At 44.6% G+C, this 17,196-nt stretch overlaps 1 protein-coding gene across 3 annotated transcripts in view; it reads left to right on the forward strand.

Moving 5' to 3' along the window:
* Positions 1–17,196, forward strand: part of LOC143148306 (discoidin domain-containing receptor 2) — a 236,236-nt gene that overhangs the window by 39,645 nt on the left and 179,395 nt on the right. For 2 of the 3 annotated variants that reach the window (XM_076314534.1, XM_076314536.1), the window contains exon 1: positions 12,050–12,548. The exons of the other annotated variant lie outside the window; for it this stretch is intronic. The gene's annotated coding sequence lies outside the window, so the exon portion shown is untranslated. Of the gene's footprint in view, positions 1–12,049; positions 12,549–17,196 lie in introns of those variants that run through there. 3 annotated transcript variants of the gene reach the window in all.

Genomic DNA, 17,196 nt, shown 5'->3' on the forward strand with positions numbered 1-17,196 from the left:
TTCCCGGACGAGCGACAAGGAAATAATTTCTCTTCGTAGTTTCGAACGAACGAGATAAGTTACGTATCATCGTTGAAGTGAAACACTAGCTCGATCTAAGGACAAATGATTCGCGACCAGTTCGTTCAACGTTAGATCCGAACGATCGGCTCCGTTTCGAAATGAAACGGTAAAAGAAGCATTGTTGCAGTTTAAGCGTTTCGGAGAGGCGGCAGACACCATGACCAATGACCGCGTTCAGCTTTGAATAATGAAGAGACGCTCGTCTGCTTCCAGGGATCCCATCTTACGAGCGACGGTACGTCAGCTGCTCCACCTGCTCCTTTGCGCAAAAGGGAGTGGAATTCAGGATAAAGGAGCAGTTGTTTGGGCTTCAGAAACTACCCGTAGTGCAGGATACGCGAAACAAATTTGGTTCGTTAAATGGCAATGCGGCAGGACGGGTCGAGAAAGGAGGGAACACGTTGGAAACTATAAACGAGTAACGAGACACATAACACACGAGATAATTAAAATTCGTCGTTCGAACAATGCCGTGTAATTCTACTTTTGCGTTTCACCCGGGGAAAAATCGATAAAAAGAATCAATTTGTCCTCGAGAAGCGAGTACCTATTTACAAAGCTGTCGCGAAGTTTCAAATCACTGTGTATCTTTGTAAATATCGTTGAATAGCTTTGATCCTCCGAATCCGAATATATAATAGGTTTGTAGCTTTTTATACGTTTGTAATTAATTTTTCGAAATATCTCTCTAAAGAATGTATATGAATTGGGATGCCGAAAGTGTGTGTAATGATATTTATCAAAATTGCCCGGGTTCGATGTTCGAAGGTTAAAAGGTACGGTGAATAAAAATGAATTTTGCTGAATACGTTTTCGAAAGAGTGTATATAATAATTGAAAAGATGAGTATAAACACGCGTATCGTGTATGAAATAACATTGATCAAAATGACCCGGTTTCGATGCCCGAGGGTTAAAAGCGACCGGAAATAAAAATCAGCCCCCTGTAGTTGTCGCCAAACGCAAATATCGGATTTCTTTTTCAATTTCCGCTATTAATGAAAACCATTCTCGGCACTGTGTCTCCCTCGTCACGTAGAATTACAATGTCGTTATTAATATCATATGTGGATTTTATCCGATATCCTGCTTGATACCGGAGTATGACTTAATGACGTGTGGTCTCCTTAATGACCTAGTATTGTGTTCCCTGCTAATGTAGCGGCGATAGAGAAGACCGGACCGTCGGAGAAATTGATCATGGAACTATGCTGTTACGAGACACGTACGATCATAGTAAACCGGTGGCTTAATCAATAGGCGGAAATGGACGTTGAAGTCCCTTGTCTTAACTGGTCGTGCGTATCTTCCGTTATATTCGATCCACGGTGCATCGTACTACTTACGGAACACCGCTGAACCAACAAATTGGAATGTAATTTTCGAACCGAATTTCATCTTCGATTTCGAATCGCGTTCATTAAAAAGGAATTTCCCCGTATAAAGTTACACATCGTTGTACCGGCGAAAATATTCTGCTTTATTCGAATCGATGTGAATCGCGATATCGAAAAATATTTCGACGAAAGCTTCACTCTTCGGAAATATGATTTTGGACTAATGAATTTCAACGCTGATTGGTAGAATAATTAACTTCGTAACGAATTTCAAAAAAATTTGTCTTCTTAAATTCCCGCGATCGTTATCGCGGATTGAATTTCCCGCATTACCCGAATATTACCACACCGCGGAATAAACATTTCGCAGGAAATTTTTAATAATCGTCGCGCACGCGAATCACAGAGATGGAAAATCGCGTTTGTGTGACGCGCAACAACGTTAAATGTTTCAACGTTTGGTATTTTTGTTCGTCGAAAAAGTGTAAACGATACGGTGGATCTCGATTTACTTATTCGCGTTACACGTAAAATTTAAACGATATTTCTACGAATTTCCGGACTATTTTCCAATTGTTTCAACGATTCTCCCGGTTATCGTTAAAAATCGTAGTTACGTTTTTTAATAATGCATTCGTCGATCGAAAACTTTTACGAACCGTCGCGTTCGTGTTCGCTCGGAATTAGTCGACGTTGTTTCGTTGAAAACTCGCTTCCGCGAAACATTCACGCGCGTTTAAACGAATCGTAAGTTTTGTACGAGGTTGCGTTAATTCGTCCACGCGATACTCCGAACCGACGACCGTTCTCGTTAATTTTTGTGCACTTTCCTGGATACCACGAACGCGTAATCCATCGACGAACACGAAATCGTTGTCTAAGTTTCGATGCGCCCGCAACGCCGCTAAATCGTGACGCGAAACAACGTTCAATTGCGTCGTGAAACATTTATCTCGTGCGCTCCGAACAGGCCACCGACATTACATACAATTTTCTTCGCATTACGTCTAATTGACCGTCTGATGTCAGCGTCGGCCCATCTCTTTCCAACGGTGAATCGATCCTCGAATTATACGGTGATTACACGGTGCGCCCATATTGTGCATGATTTATTCGTGCGGCCCGTTCCCTTCGTTTTTACGTGGAACCGTGATTACAGGTTTAATGAAAATCATTCCTTCGAGTCGAATCGAAGCGTGCGGCTCGATTCACGTGGACACGGAGGAATGCGTCGATCGACTCGACAAATGGAATAAATATTACCTAGGAATATCACGATGATTGCATGCTTCCTAGAGAAAAGTTCACTCGAGAGGTGTAATCGATACGAGAAACTCAGACTGGTGGTATTTAACTCCGTGAGTGCCGTTATTTGTTCACTCTTTCTCGAGAAACAACTACTGACATTATGACAAAATTGTACAGTGCACTATAGAAGACAAAATAAAAGTAACCATCGCAAATAAATAGATTTTACATTGTTCAAACGCTTCCTGTTCCTCAATTTTCAAAAATACATTTCAATTCCCTCGTTCTGCAGATTCTTCCTTTTCGTCGGCACGACGAAAGGAATCTTATCTTTGTTAAGATTTCAATAATTAAATTTCACAATTTTCACTCACCGTTCGAGAAACGAACCTCGAAAGTATTCAAACCCCTTAAACGCAATTTCTCGAAACACTCGTCCTCGAATCCAAATCCGTTCCCGAAATCGGTGTCGTCTTACGTAATCCGCGGTAAAAACGAAACGAAACGAGGAATTTCAACGAGACGTTTAACCGAGTATCGGTTACGCGGGCAATCTGCATTAAGCGAATAAGGGAAAACCGTGGTTTCGCGAGCGAAGTTCATTTCGAAACCGCACGGGCCACGATTGTGCGTGCGTTCAACGATGGTAATTGATAAGGGAAACGCAACTAGTTTCCGCGTATCGAGTTGTTTACCCTCGAACGACGTTAATTTCACGGATTTTCAAGTCCAACCTCTACCGACCCCCCTGGTGCCCTCCCAGCGTTGCTCCCGCGGGTATCGCGTGCTTATCGACGATTAATCGCGTCTGACTTTCAACGGCGAACAAACTAATTCGCTTTCTGCGGAAATAATTAAAGGCGCGGCCGCGTTCCAGCGTTGTCGGCGAAGGGTAGAAGCATAACGAGGGTATCGGGAACGCGATATTCTTGAGACGTCGTTGCTGACAGTCTTTCGATCGGAAGAACTTTTCCTCGGTAGGTCTTTGTGCTCGGTGATTGTCGACGCAAGCAATCCGAGCAAAAACGCGAAGAAACGTTACACAAGGTAAAGGCGGAGCGCAAGACACTCACTTGAATTAATGGAGGAGGGGGCAGTTGGCTTTTAATCCAAGAACGTTCTCGCCGAGAGCTCGATCCGGAAATGATGATCAATCTCGAGGTAATTCACGGTTATAATATTCCTTTGCTCGGTGTCGTCTAATTGCATCGAGAGAACGTTGTTTCTTCTTTGTGTCGAGAGAGCTAAGACAAACGAAAGGAATCTTGGTACCGTAGTTCGGACGTTGCAAGTTTCTTGCACAGGCAGGTGCTAGTGATCTCAAAATCGAGGATCATTTATCGAAATTTTCTTTCCACGGGACTTCGTTTCGAATCGGTGGAAAATCTCGAGACAGTCGCAAAGTTGCGCGTGAAACTCGAGAAATTTCAATTGGATAGACAATTAATATTTTACACCAGTCTGGTCGGGAAATCGATCGATTCTGAGGAAGGTTTCTCCGTTCTGGAAATAAATAAATTACTGAGAGATCGCTCTCAGAATCGTTGTTGAATGAAATCTCTAAAATTTGGTCGTACAGGGAATGAATCTTTCGGTCAATTTACTGATAAAAATACAAACCGTCGATCTCGAATTCCGATCGATCGGTTTCGAGGTTGGTTCGAATCGACGGAAATTTCTAATTCTGCACGGTTTCTAAGCAAGAAATTATTGCTCAAGAGATGGCTCACAGAAGCTCCCTGAGAATCTCATTTATCCCTGAATGTACAATTCAAATTTCCAAAATTTCGTCCCGTGGAAAAACACGAAACATTCGTGTGGGATTATGGAATTGTTCAGTACAAGAGAAAATGTAAATAGGACGTTTATTTTTAGATAAATATATTACAGTCGTGCAGCAGAGTATGGTTACGAACAACTGAACAGATCGTAACGATCACGTCGGCACACCAACGGAAAGAATAGGAAAGCCGGTATCGAGTTCATCCACCGTTCCTTGACTTCTCAAGTACTGCATGGTTCGATGTCGTTGTATTCCAACAATTCGACAGTTCACCGATCGCCAATCGAATTTCATCGTTTCGAGACACCGTCGACACAAACCTATACCGCGCGAATTTCATCGTTTCGCCCATGAAAATCTCTCGCCCGCTCGAGGTATCTCGATTCGTACCCGATTCGCCAAATTAGTCTCCAGTAGTGAAACCAGCGACCGGTCGGTTCGTGTTGGCGCGAGTTTTCCAAACGTTTCGCGGAACAATGGCGTTTTCCATAATCCGAAGAATGTCCATTGGAAGGTAGAAGTGAGTCGGGTGGTCCGCGGGCGTTTCCAATAGGACGCGTTAACGTCATCCGGGACGCTTGGCTTCCGAAGCGCGGGGAGCAAGAAGAATGCCAGCAACGTCGTTGTCGGAACGGTACTGTCCTTTCGGGTCGCCTAACGAGCTATATACCATATATAGACGTCCACGGCGTTATACGACGAATATTTAATACACCGTGTACGTCGCGGCCCGATGTCGGCCGTGGCGCGGTGGACGGAGGCGTCGGGACGCTCGGACGGCGCCTCATATTTGTCTAGAAACCGGCGAGCCTGTAAGCTTAATTGGAACCGGCCGACTGTGCCAGTCCTTTTTACGAAAATCCGGACGTTACCCGCCGCGATATCGTATTCCTGCGGGTCCTCTTAACGAATTTATGCACACTCTCGTAATAACACGGTCGCACTCGGCACCCAACGACCGGACCCAACCATCCACCCTTTACCACTCCCCCTACCCACCCTCTATTTCTATATTACGCTCGAAGAAACTACAACGTAAGGCGAACCGACTTCGGCCAGCTTTCGTTCCAATAACACGGCCAATTTATGCCCCGCGGGGGATTCCGATGTTTAAGTGAGTTAATGAAAGCACTTCCGGGATTCGTTACATCGGTCCCGGGTTGTTCACCGTTATTTAGAATTACGTTCTATTCACCGGTACGCGATGCCTTTAAATATGGCGCGCGACTCGTTCCCGTGCTCCCTGTACACGTTCCCTGGGCGAATTAATAGGGGATCGGGGAGCATCGATACCTGGAAACGATGTATTCGATGTGCTCGTTGAACTCGTTCGAGTTACATCGCGACTTGTGTCCTGTGGTTTACGTTTCGAATGAAATACTTACGACGAGATCTCTGCTGCGAGATGGGTACTGGTTCGGGAGCCATTTTCGCGGATTTTGTGAGTAGGGAATGGAACCGATGTACGGGGAAAGAAGGAAGGTGTATTTGTTGAGATTGAGGTGTTTAGTGGAGTTATGTGGCGAACAACAGAGCACAGTAAATATAGCCTAGTTAAAATAAAAAAGAGACAAAATAAACCAAAAACTGGTGACAGTGGCAACCACGTTCCCTAGGATGGATCGTCTCTGGGCACATATTGGCCTAAGTCGTATTTCAACGCTATCGAATGATAATCATATCGTAATCGAGAATCTTCCGAGAAGGTTCGATTGTGATTTTTGTGAACTTTGATACTGTTGGAGGGAAATGATTGTGTAAATTATGATCCAACGTCGGAAACTTTCTACACGTTGACTCGGTCCAAAACTGAACAAAGGGAGGTATTTGGGAATCATCCTTGCGTACAGTGTAAAAACTCATGTAATTAAAAGTAGAGTGGGAGATAAATTTGTAACCGAGTAAGAAATTTTACAGAAGGTATTTGCAAGCATCGATACCGGGCCAGCATTCTACTATTGGTTTTTGTTAGAAGTGTATTGTACTTGACAAAGATCGAGTGCAAACAAATTTTTTGTCGAAGGGAGTAACAAGAGGAGCGAACCAGCTTCCAGGGAAGCGGAAGCTGATATTTCGGTTCGGATCTTTCTTCATTTAACGAACCCTGGGAAAGAAAAGGAGGAAATTTCGCACGGCTAGCCACGATTATATGGTGAACATCGTTCTCTTATTTCGCGCGAAGGTATTTCCATTATAATCGTTCCCTGCGGAGCAAACTGTTAACGTTTGGCGAGAAATTGCAAAATTGCCCCAATATCTCGTGCCGATATGCATGTATCCAGTGTCAGGGCAGAACAATAGAAGTATAGGATGAAATTGTACCGTAACAGGAGCATCGATCGTTCAAAAATAAAAAAGAAAATAGAATTCTCGTAGGGACAAGCAGGGATCGCGATACCGGTTTACCCGGTAAATGACGAAAAATTTGTTCAAATTTTTACCGATAATTCCATGTATCAATCGTTGATTTATTTCAATAAGTATTCCCTGTTCGCTTCTTTAAATATTAATATTCATTTCGTCAAAATATTGATATTCTTTTCATTAAATATTCATTCAATTACGTATCAGTAATCGTTCGATGGAATATCATTTATCGTCGATTGATAATGTAAAATATACTTCTTCCAAGAATCATTGTACTTAGTATATCTTAAAGATACTCGTCCGCTTCTCTGGTTCACTCCTCTCGTTACTTCATTCGACAAAAAATTTATTTGCACTCGATCTTTGTCAAGTACAATACACTTCTAACAAAAACCAATAGTAGAATGTTGGTCCGGTATCGATGGTTGCAAATACCTTCTGTAAAATTTCTTACTCGGTTACGAATTCGATAAGTATACTATCTCTAGGAACTCGCGTGCAAAGACATCGTGGCGGCGCTACCCACACTTGCCACCAGAGGGAAACTGACCACCGACCGTTTCCCGCAAGTTCCCCTACCTGCTCCGATCGCTATATATACGGCCTCTCACCGATCTCTCAATGTCCCGGCGTATAGGCAGGGCCTGCTAGGTTGCTTTATCGATGAATTCGTTACTCTCCCTTCTCCTTTCCCACCTTCGACAACTTTACAACCGCCAAAACATCGCGAATTCACAATTGATAGGAAAATTTGTTGTTGTTGTATTCGGAAAATCGACGTATTCGGTGAATTTTCCACCTCTAGATTTTCCAAGAGACCGTTTACAAAATTGAGACCAATACCCAGCGATCGAAACATTGAAAAAGGAAGCAAACGACCGCGGGGTCGCGAAACCGGGCCGGAAGGAAATTCCGTCCCGCGATCGTCGCTGTGGTTTCAGAAATCGCGCGGTAACGTTAGCAAACAGATTGACGAATCACGGACAACCGCCTGTGTTTGCCTTTGTCGACCACGCGTAACGTTGAATCCGTCGTTGATCGACGATTATCGTCGGCGACGTGCGTCGATCCACAATCGCAGTCGACGAACTCCCAGCATTAGCGAACCATTCAACGCGCGGCGCGTGCTTCGTGCTCTCGATCAATTCGTGACTCTCCTCGACCCGCGAACATTTACAATAAACAGCAACGGGGAGCGACGAGAAAGAAAAAAAAAAGAAAACTGGTGGTGTATATACGTAGATTCGATAACCGGAACCGGTAGTCGGCGCGAATCGCGCCGAAGGAGACATCGATTTCTTATTCGAGAACAATACGAACTCGTGAAGGAGTATAAAAACTATTGTCGAACGAGGAAAACTGTTGCTCTTCGTGACATTCGTAGGACACCCAACACGACCCCGAACGGTTTGTTTAGCACATTGTCATGGCGACTATACGTTGTCGTGACACGCTGCAATCGCTCGAAATTGATCCCCGTTTTCGTAGCTATTCAAGAAGGTAATAGGAGTTGTTGTTGGTTCCTTTGAGGAAAGCTTTGTATCGTTTCGCGCTGAGAGACTCGCCATTACGCTCGAAGGATGTTCGAATGACACGCGGAATTCACGGTGAAGCGACTCGAGTTTCCCGTGGACGAGAGGGATAGATATCTACAACGAGGATATTTCTCGCAGCGGTGGAAGATCGATCGTTGGAAAAATGGGAACCGAACGAGAGAACACGTTCGCGAAAATTGCAGGGAAAAATTACGCTTGGCCGATTCGTCGCCGGGCCCCCCGTCGTAATTAAATGATTTTCCAGCCAACAAGTGGGAAAGCTGGGGAAATTCGCGTAATAGTTTCCACGGTCACGGCATTCGGTGTGCCGCGTACCTTACAGTCTAGACTTTCCGGTCTAGCACGCACGACAATGGCTCCTGGGATTTTAGTCCCCTATCTGCTATTCGAGAATCGTCAATAGGGTACTAAAAGAGGATAGAATATATAGTAACGACCGGGACAGTTTGCAGTATTTCCCGTGGATGGAGAAGGAAAATCGTGGGGGACCGAAAGCGTGTTCGAGGAACCTTTTTCAGCTTTTAAAAATTGCAATCAACGTTTCTCTCGCCAAACGGGAAATTCAACGCGTTTTTATAACGTATTGTTGTTTTCTTTTGTAAAATTAGAGTTTCTTTGTATTTTTTAATTCTCTCGTTGTGAGATATCGTAAAGTTAAAACCACGAGCTCCGTACATTGGAGACATTTTTTAATCCGAAGGTCTAGGCGCGTAATCGAGCGGAAGGAAGGTTAAAGGAAGAAGTCAAGGTTAAAGGAAAAGAATTGTTTAAATTTTTACAAGAGAAACATGTGGGCTAGCGGCTGTTCCAGGGTCGACGGGACGTCTTGTGCTAATAATATTCATCTCGACGTTCGTTTAACTGTATTTGTATACTTATAAATTACAGCTAATGTAGACGTCGTGCTGCGATCATATCCCGACATTGAGATTGTTTTCAATCGTTGGCGGCAGATTGGTGTCCAACTGCGTACTTTGACGGGTGAATTGCGATCTTACCGATGAGTCATCGCGTTCTGTCCCCGTAGAGAGCCAATTTGTTCTTAATGGTAACTGCAGACTTTAACCATTGGTAATTTTATGTACAGGTGGTGGTGGTGGTGGTGTGCTCGATTGAAAAGTGTGCGTTACGGTGAATACGTTTATCTACGGTACCAAGGAAGTCTTAATTCGTTCCTTGTAAAATTATCTTCCTGCTTGGAAGCTCCCAACTGAGGGTAATACGAGGGATCCAGCATCGTGACGTTCTCGAAACAACGATACGATCAAACTACTTCCGTTATTTATACGCAGAGGGAAGAAATTGTAAACGCTTCGATTCGAAACGTAATCTCAATTTACTTATTAATTCGCAACGAGAAGAGAACAACGTTTCGAAAATGAATCGTCGAAAACGAATCGAATGAAAATTAATCGACACGTCGATTAATTCCATCGAGACCTGACATGTAAATCGAAAACTCGTACGCATTAGGAAATTCTAGATAAACCGTTACGTTAGGGAACAAGTTGGATGAAACATTTAAAACATGTAAGCTCCGCGAGATTAACTCAAAGTATTAGCGAGAAACTTATCACGCGTGCCATAAGTTCCTCACTAACACCTCGGTTAATCTCACGGGGCTTATATGTTTTAAATATTTCACGTAACTTGTTACTTAACGTAATTGGTTATCCGGGATTTCCTAATAATAGTTCCAGACTCGCGAAACACGTTCGCCGGGAACAAAATGGCTACGTGAGTCTTCGAATATATTCGTTACGCGTCGTTGGGCCCTTGATAGATGCTCCAGGTTTTAACGCGATCGATCAATTTTACGCGAAGGGATTCACCGCTCGGGACGTACGTCTCTTTGCGAATAAACGAGCGAGTCGAGGTTCCTCTTAAAATCGAAGAATTTACGTTTCCTGACCGGTAACGTTTCGTTCGGGTACTTATGTTCGTTTCGTCGTGATAATTCGAATATTCCAATCGTAACGATACCAAACACGCGACATCGAGCAATGTGTGCATATTAATCGACGCGTATAATATTAGTTTGTTCGGAAAGTCGTTTCGTTTTCTTTGGTGAAGATGAAACACGATTTTTAAAGAGTGTGTAAACGTTTTATTAAATTATACATTCTCCATTTTGGAAAAGGAATACACCCAATAATACGATCGACTGGAAAAAGCTTCTCTCACCGTAATTAGAATATTTTAATTCACAGCGATGTCAAGAACGCGAGATCGAGCGAATTAGTAGCCACAGTTGCGAATAATATTAGTTTGTTCGGAAAGTGATTTCGTTTTCCAAAATGGAGAATGTATAATTTAATAAAACGTTTATAGAATCTTAAAAAATCGTGTTTCATTTCCACGAAAGAAAAATGAAACGACTTTCCGAACAACCTAATAATACGATCGACTGGAAAAGCTTCTCTCACAGTAATTAGAATATTTTAATTCACAGCGATGTCAAGAACGCGAGATCGAGCGAAGTAGTAATCACAGTTGCGAACAATCGACGCAAATAATAGTTCCATCGACCAGAAAAAGTTCTCTTGCCCCTGTAACCGGAGGAAAACCAACCGACGAACCTTTGCCAAACGAGATTCCCTGAAAATCCCCGGCCGATAATGCAATCGCAGGGACGACCGATATTGGCGGGAAAAGGAGCACCGAGGACGACGGGGACACGCGTACGGATTAAGATCGAACAAGACAAAAGGACGAACCGGTCGTAGAGCTTGGAGAGTCATCCGTGCTCGATTCAAATCCGCTCGCACCGAAGCGCATCGGAGCGTAGAGTTGGCCAAGAGTCCACAACGTCCAGACGCATCCTAACGACCGTAGCGAGGCAACGCGTGGAAGGTAAACTTGGTCACCGTTTACGAAAGAATCACCTCCAAGTCCCTCTGTTTGGACAACGTTCGTTCCTTCGTTCCCTTAAATTGTTCACCGAATACGCAACATCGTGTAAAATATTCATTTGGTACACGTTTCGGTATTCGAGTATACTATTCGGTAGACTGGGCCAGATTCGAAAGATCTCTCGCGTTGCAACGAAAAGAAGATATGAAAAAAGTCAGTAAGCAATATCACGTTCGTTCGTCTACGTCGGTTGACCGAATTACGAAATTACGTCGCGCGAAAAGTGGCTAAATTCCCGACCAGAGGGACCGGATACTATAAAAAGCATCGTACTGATTAACTTTCTGTGTATAAAATCACGATCGACTGGACAAAGGGGGCCGTATAACTCGCTAGAAAAATAGTAAACATATTTCTCCGTGGATCCGTAATTTCGAGGGAATATCGAACGAAGCACGAATATTGTTTGTGCTTTTTGCACAAACGATACGTTCGACGCGCGTTATTTCAGTTCCACGACGTGAAAACCGAGCACGGATGCAAAGTAAGCAGTGGTACGATCTTAGATCGGTCTATAAGTCTCTCTTTTCTTCTCCGTTTGTAGCCGGTCTCGCGTAGCGAAATAAGCTCGGCTCGGTCCAGCGCGAGCGCTAGACACGCGTGTAGGCCGACTGCTCCTCTCGTTGTGCCTGATCCGCTCTCGTCCCTTCCGCCCTCGTTGCGTCTCCCTCCCACTGCGACCTAGGCGCCCCCCTCCCTGCCGCTCGGCCCGTAGTCCTTTCCCCCTCCATCGAAATCGATGCTACTCGCGGATCGCGAGTTCAGTCTGCGACTGGCCACCGCGTGTGCAACTTCGCTCCCTCCCTTTCGCTTTGTTTTGCCTATTCGGGCTGACCCCACTCGCTCCCCCCATTGACGCGCGCCGTTTCGCCCACGAAAACGACCGATCGGAGCTTTCGACGAACGGTCATCGAGCCCGTGAAAGCTCACTCGGTGTCCCGAGACGAGATCACGGCATCGTCGATCACGTGTGACGTCCCGCGACGTGATAGTTTCGGACACGTACGAAGAGAGAGATAGAGAGAGAAAGATAGAGAAACGAAAAGAGAGGAAGAGGTAGTAGACCGAGGGACAGCTCGAACCGGTGAAAAAAAGGCGGAAAAGAAACGGAATGCGGACCGTTTTCGAGATGCAGAGGAAGATATTTCGCCTGACCCTTCTCCGATGCAAGTTTGGAGAACGATCCTGAGGCGATCGGATGTGTAACGAGGCGCTACCGTCGTCGAGGATAACAACCAGGCAGCTCCGGGTGTCCCCGTGCAAAGCCAAGATTTCTCGTTGGGTGAGTGGAGAATTTCAAACGAAAAATCCATCGGGTTGGAATCGCGCGGACCTGTTGGCCCGTTGGTGGCTGGCGAGGCTTCCTTTTTTTTTTTCTTTCGGGCGGGGAGCAGGGGCACGGAATACGTGCAACGAAGCCATTAATCGCGAACATTAAATTATTAATATTCGATGCTCGTCCCGGAAACGTACACTTCCCGTGTACACTTGCCCGGGAACCGGTGTATCGGAATAAATTCGACGGGCTCGTAATTAACGCGCAACAAACGTAACAAAACGTTCGCTGGGGGTTGCGCGAAGTTAAACGAGTACTGGTACCGTACTGGTACCGTAACGAGTTATCGCGAAATATTTCGTAGGGCGAACCGTTGATGTAAAATCGTAACGCGACGCGACAGCTCGGGTATACGATCGGAACGAGTAGAGGAGTTTACCATTGGTCAGCCGCCGGCCAAGTTTATCACGGAGGACATTCGTTTCTCCATTATTTACTCGGGGACCGCCGTGAAATTTCCGCCCGTGAAACATCGATACGACGGGCGAGAAATTCACGATCAAAATCAAAGGTCAAGTCGCGAACCGAACGGAATATTCCGCTCGGAAGAAGAGGAAAAAAAAAAGAAAAGAAAAAAAGAAAACTCGGAATCCATCGGTCGGAATAAATTTAATATCGCGTCCTCTCTCCTCGTCACCGCGACACGACTCGTTAGGTAAACTTAACCTGTAAACTACATAAACATTGCATGCAAATGCCGCTGATTCACCCCCGGTACGACAACGAAGCGGAAACTTCGCGTGCTTTCACATCGGGAAGCTTAGCGGGGCAACGCCGACGACAGAGAAACGCGGGAAAGCCCGACGCGTCTCGTACACCCACGCATTTTAATTTCTCCTTAGACAAGAGCAATTTCTATGCATTCTCGTTAAGAAACCGGGTTTAAAGGACCGCGACCCTCGTCACCCCGGACGACCAGGAATTAACGACTCGAAAGGCAAGCGCGAGAGTTCAGCGAGGAGCAAACCGAGCGAAGTAGACGAACCCAACGATTGATCGGCCGTGGCTGGTTCCACGATTCGATCATCGTGGTTTTCTAATAGTTTGCGATTCTACGGTTCCACGAGATCAAAAATTTCATCCACGGCGCAAAAGCGCGGGATTGTTTCGAATTTTTCCCCGCGTCCAGCTCGATTTTCCGCGTTGCTTCGTTCTCGTAGCTACAGGTCGTGCTCGATTTAACCCATTCCCGGGAAAATCGTTCCACGAACCGTGCTACGTGAAAACTTCCCTTCGAGAAACACCCTTCGATGCGATTAACGAATAAAATCTGATTAAAAACGATAAACCTCCCTCCCCACCGCGATCGCTGTGTCCTCGCGCGAGAAAACTTCGGGTTTGTCTTCGGGATGAGAAAGTTTGGAAAAAAATGGCCGCAGTTCTCCCGATCTGTAAAAGGGATATAGGTGGTACCAGAAGGTTTTTCCACGACCGGAGTTTCCTGCGGTTGGAATTTTTCGTAATTTCCTTTCGTGTTTGCGAATCGCGTCCGCGAAGACTACCGGAGTTCTTCTCGATATTCCGTCCCCGTATTGGCGAAAGAGGAGAAAAGAATTTTTTTCCTTTTTATTTTCCCCTCGAACAATTACATTTTCCGTGTTCGTTGCATCGCTGTCTCGCGACGTTTAACGAGAAACGCTCGTAGATCACCGTCGAGCAATTTTCGAAAAACCCCAAAGTGGATGTTTTACCACGATGGTGGAAATCTTGAACAACCGTGCACGGTTTAACGACATTTCGAATCGTAACCTTTCGACAGAATCGATGCGCGTCGACCGATCGATTTCTGGACCGTGTCGCTTTTTACGAGAAGATGGTACGAATGCGTTTAACATAATGAACACGTAGGTTAAGGAATGCGGAGAAGGCGAACCAACGGTAAAATTGCTTCCCACTTCGTTTCGGTACACATGGAATTGAGCGTGGTAAATTTAGCACGCCATGAACGAAAGGGTTAAGGTGCACCGCGATGCCCGCCGCTGTTGCCGCAATCGACGCAAGAAATTTCATTTATCCTCTCTCTCTCTCTCTGTCTCTGTCTCTGTCTCTGTTCTTCTCGTTCGACCATTGATAGTCCGCCTTCTACACCCCCTCGATATCGTGACACGGTCCACGACGGTCATACGTGACCCCGAGAAAGTTTGTTAATTAATCGCTTTGGAAATATAATCCGCGTCGAGTGTAACTAATCAGGGAGAAACTCGGTCGGACGTTGACGGGCATGTTTGCTGCACCTATCACGTAGGGGGATGGAAATGTAATTTGCCGGGATAGAGTTAGCCCCGTTGAATGCCGTGGCCGAGCTTCGCCCGCCTGTTCTGCCCATCAGCCCCAATCTCCTCGCGGCGCGCCACCCATTGATCGCCACTCCGGATTTTGCATGTAAGGATCCGCGCTTTGCGCACAGAGGGTGGTTGAGAGACTTACCCTTCGCGTGGATGAACCTTCACCTGGAATTTCGCGGGGCGTGGAAACTCGTCCGGGGGTTTCCTTACTTGTGAAAACGCGATGAAACGCGGTGTGGTTCTCGATCGTGACGACCGAGCCTCCACGGGGATGGTTTTAGCGTACGCCAAACGTGGACTTTTCTTTGGGTACCGTTTCGACAGGAAATGTCCATTTGGGTATTCATTTGGGAAGAAGTGTTCGTGTTGGTATCAGTTCGACGAGAAATGTTCGGTTGAGTATTAATTTGGGGTAAAGTGTCCGGGTGAGGATTGGTTTGAGAAGGTATGTCCATTTGAGTATTAATTGGGAGTAAAGTGTCCGGGTGAGGATTAGTTTGAGAAGGTATGTCTATTTGAGTATTAATTTGGAAAAAAGTGTCTGTGTGAGTATTAGTTTGAGAAGGTATGTCCGTTTGAGTATTAATTTGGAAAAAAGTGTCTGTGTGAGGATTGGTTTGAGGGGGAATGTCCATTTGAGTATTGATTTGGAAAAAAGTGTCTGTGTGAGTATTAGTTTGAGAAGGAATGTCCATTTGAGCATGGATTTGGAAAAAAGTATCCATGTGGATATTAGTTCGACGAGAAATGTCCATTTGTGTATTAATTTGAGTATTAGTTTGAGAAAGAATGTCCATTTGAGTATTAATTTGGAAAAAAGTGTCCATTTGAGTTTTAGTTTGAGAAGGAATGTCCATTTGAGTATTAATTTGGCAAAAAGTGTCTATGTGGGTATTATTTCGAAGAAAAGTCTCCATTTTAGGATTTTTAGGTATTTTTAGGTATTTTTAGGTATTTTTTCCATTTGGATATTACATTGAGAAAAGTATTGAACCCGTTTAGCCACTAATTCGAAAAAAAGGTATCAAATCTATTTATGTATCGATTCGAGTATTTGTAGAGATTTGTTCAAGCGTCGGTGACCGTTTCATTTGGATTAAAAAAAATTAAAGAGTTTCTTAAATCGCACGAGGGTAGATACACGAACTAGGATTTTTAAAAAATAATTGTCACCCTTCCTGAGAAGAAAGTTCAATTTTGTAAAGAAATTTCATATTCGTTGTGCAGCAACGATTGAAAATTTTAATTCCGTTTCGTCGTTTCAAGGAATGTTTCGTTAATTTTCGCGACTGTTTATCATCGAATCTGCGTGGATAAATTATTCTATTTACTAGACCGTTGCGTCATTGATCGATAAATTTCGTTGCTATAGCGCACGATCGCCTCTGTAGTTAATTGCGAGACATTGGAACAATGTTGTTTTATTTGTTTAACGCGTAGGCGACAGCCCGATTGTTTAGATTCGACCGAAACGTGGATATTGCACGACGAAATGTTACGTATCGAGACACGCGTAACTGTCGTGATTTCGATGAATGAAAATTAACGCTCTGTCGCATACTTCCTACGAAGTGTTTCATTCCAGCGCACAGACTTCTCCATAAAATTCTTCGAATTGCACTTTACGAAACGTTGGAACGCGTCCGAAACGATAGTGCGTCGAAACAAAGTGAAAGAATTACTCTATCAAGGAAAAGGGTCAATAAACCGACACAGAGTTTGAGTAACGAATGCCCGCGCGTGTGTGTATTAGTATAATTAAGACATGAATGATCAAAGAGTGCAATTAGTGCCCGAGGATTGAAAAGTAATGAGTCTGAGAGACGTAGAACGAAGAGTTAAACGAGTCGAATCATAATATCGTGTAGTAGAGTTAATTAAATAAAAGGATTGCGGTAAGAAATTTCATAATTCCAAATTATCGCGCTAAATAAAAAAAAAAAACAATTTAAAACATATCTGTCGCGAACCGCGTTAATATCTCATAGATAATGTCCACGATTCTTGCAAGTACGAAGAAACGCATTCTCGGTACCGATATCAACGTGGAGATTCCCGATTTTTGTTAATAATCGGTCGGTTCGGGCGATTCGAGATTTTCACGGGAAAAACGATCGTGTGACACGTTTCGATGACACTGGAAATTAATTAAACCCGACGATCGAGCCCGCGTATCTCGTTATCGAATTAAAGCGATCGTAGAATTAGCGGGGGTGCTTTCGATTCGCGGACCTTCGATGGAATATAGTAGCTCGATTGTGCGAGAGGTGGCACGTTCGAACGGGGAAGGAAAGAAGTTTGGAAAAAGC

This window comes from Ptiloglossa arizonensis, chromosome 6 (assembly GCF_051014685.1).
Source record: "Ptiloglossa arizonensis isolate GNS036 chromosome 6, iyPtiAriz1_principal, whole genome shotgun sequence".
NCBI classification, from domain to species: domain Eukaryota; kingdom Metazoa; phylum Arthropoda; class Insecta; order Hymenoptera; family Colletidae; genus Ptiloglossa; species Ptiloglossa arizonensis.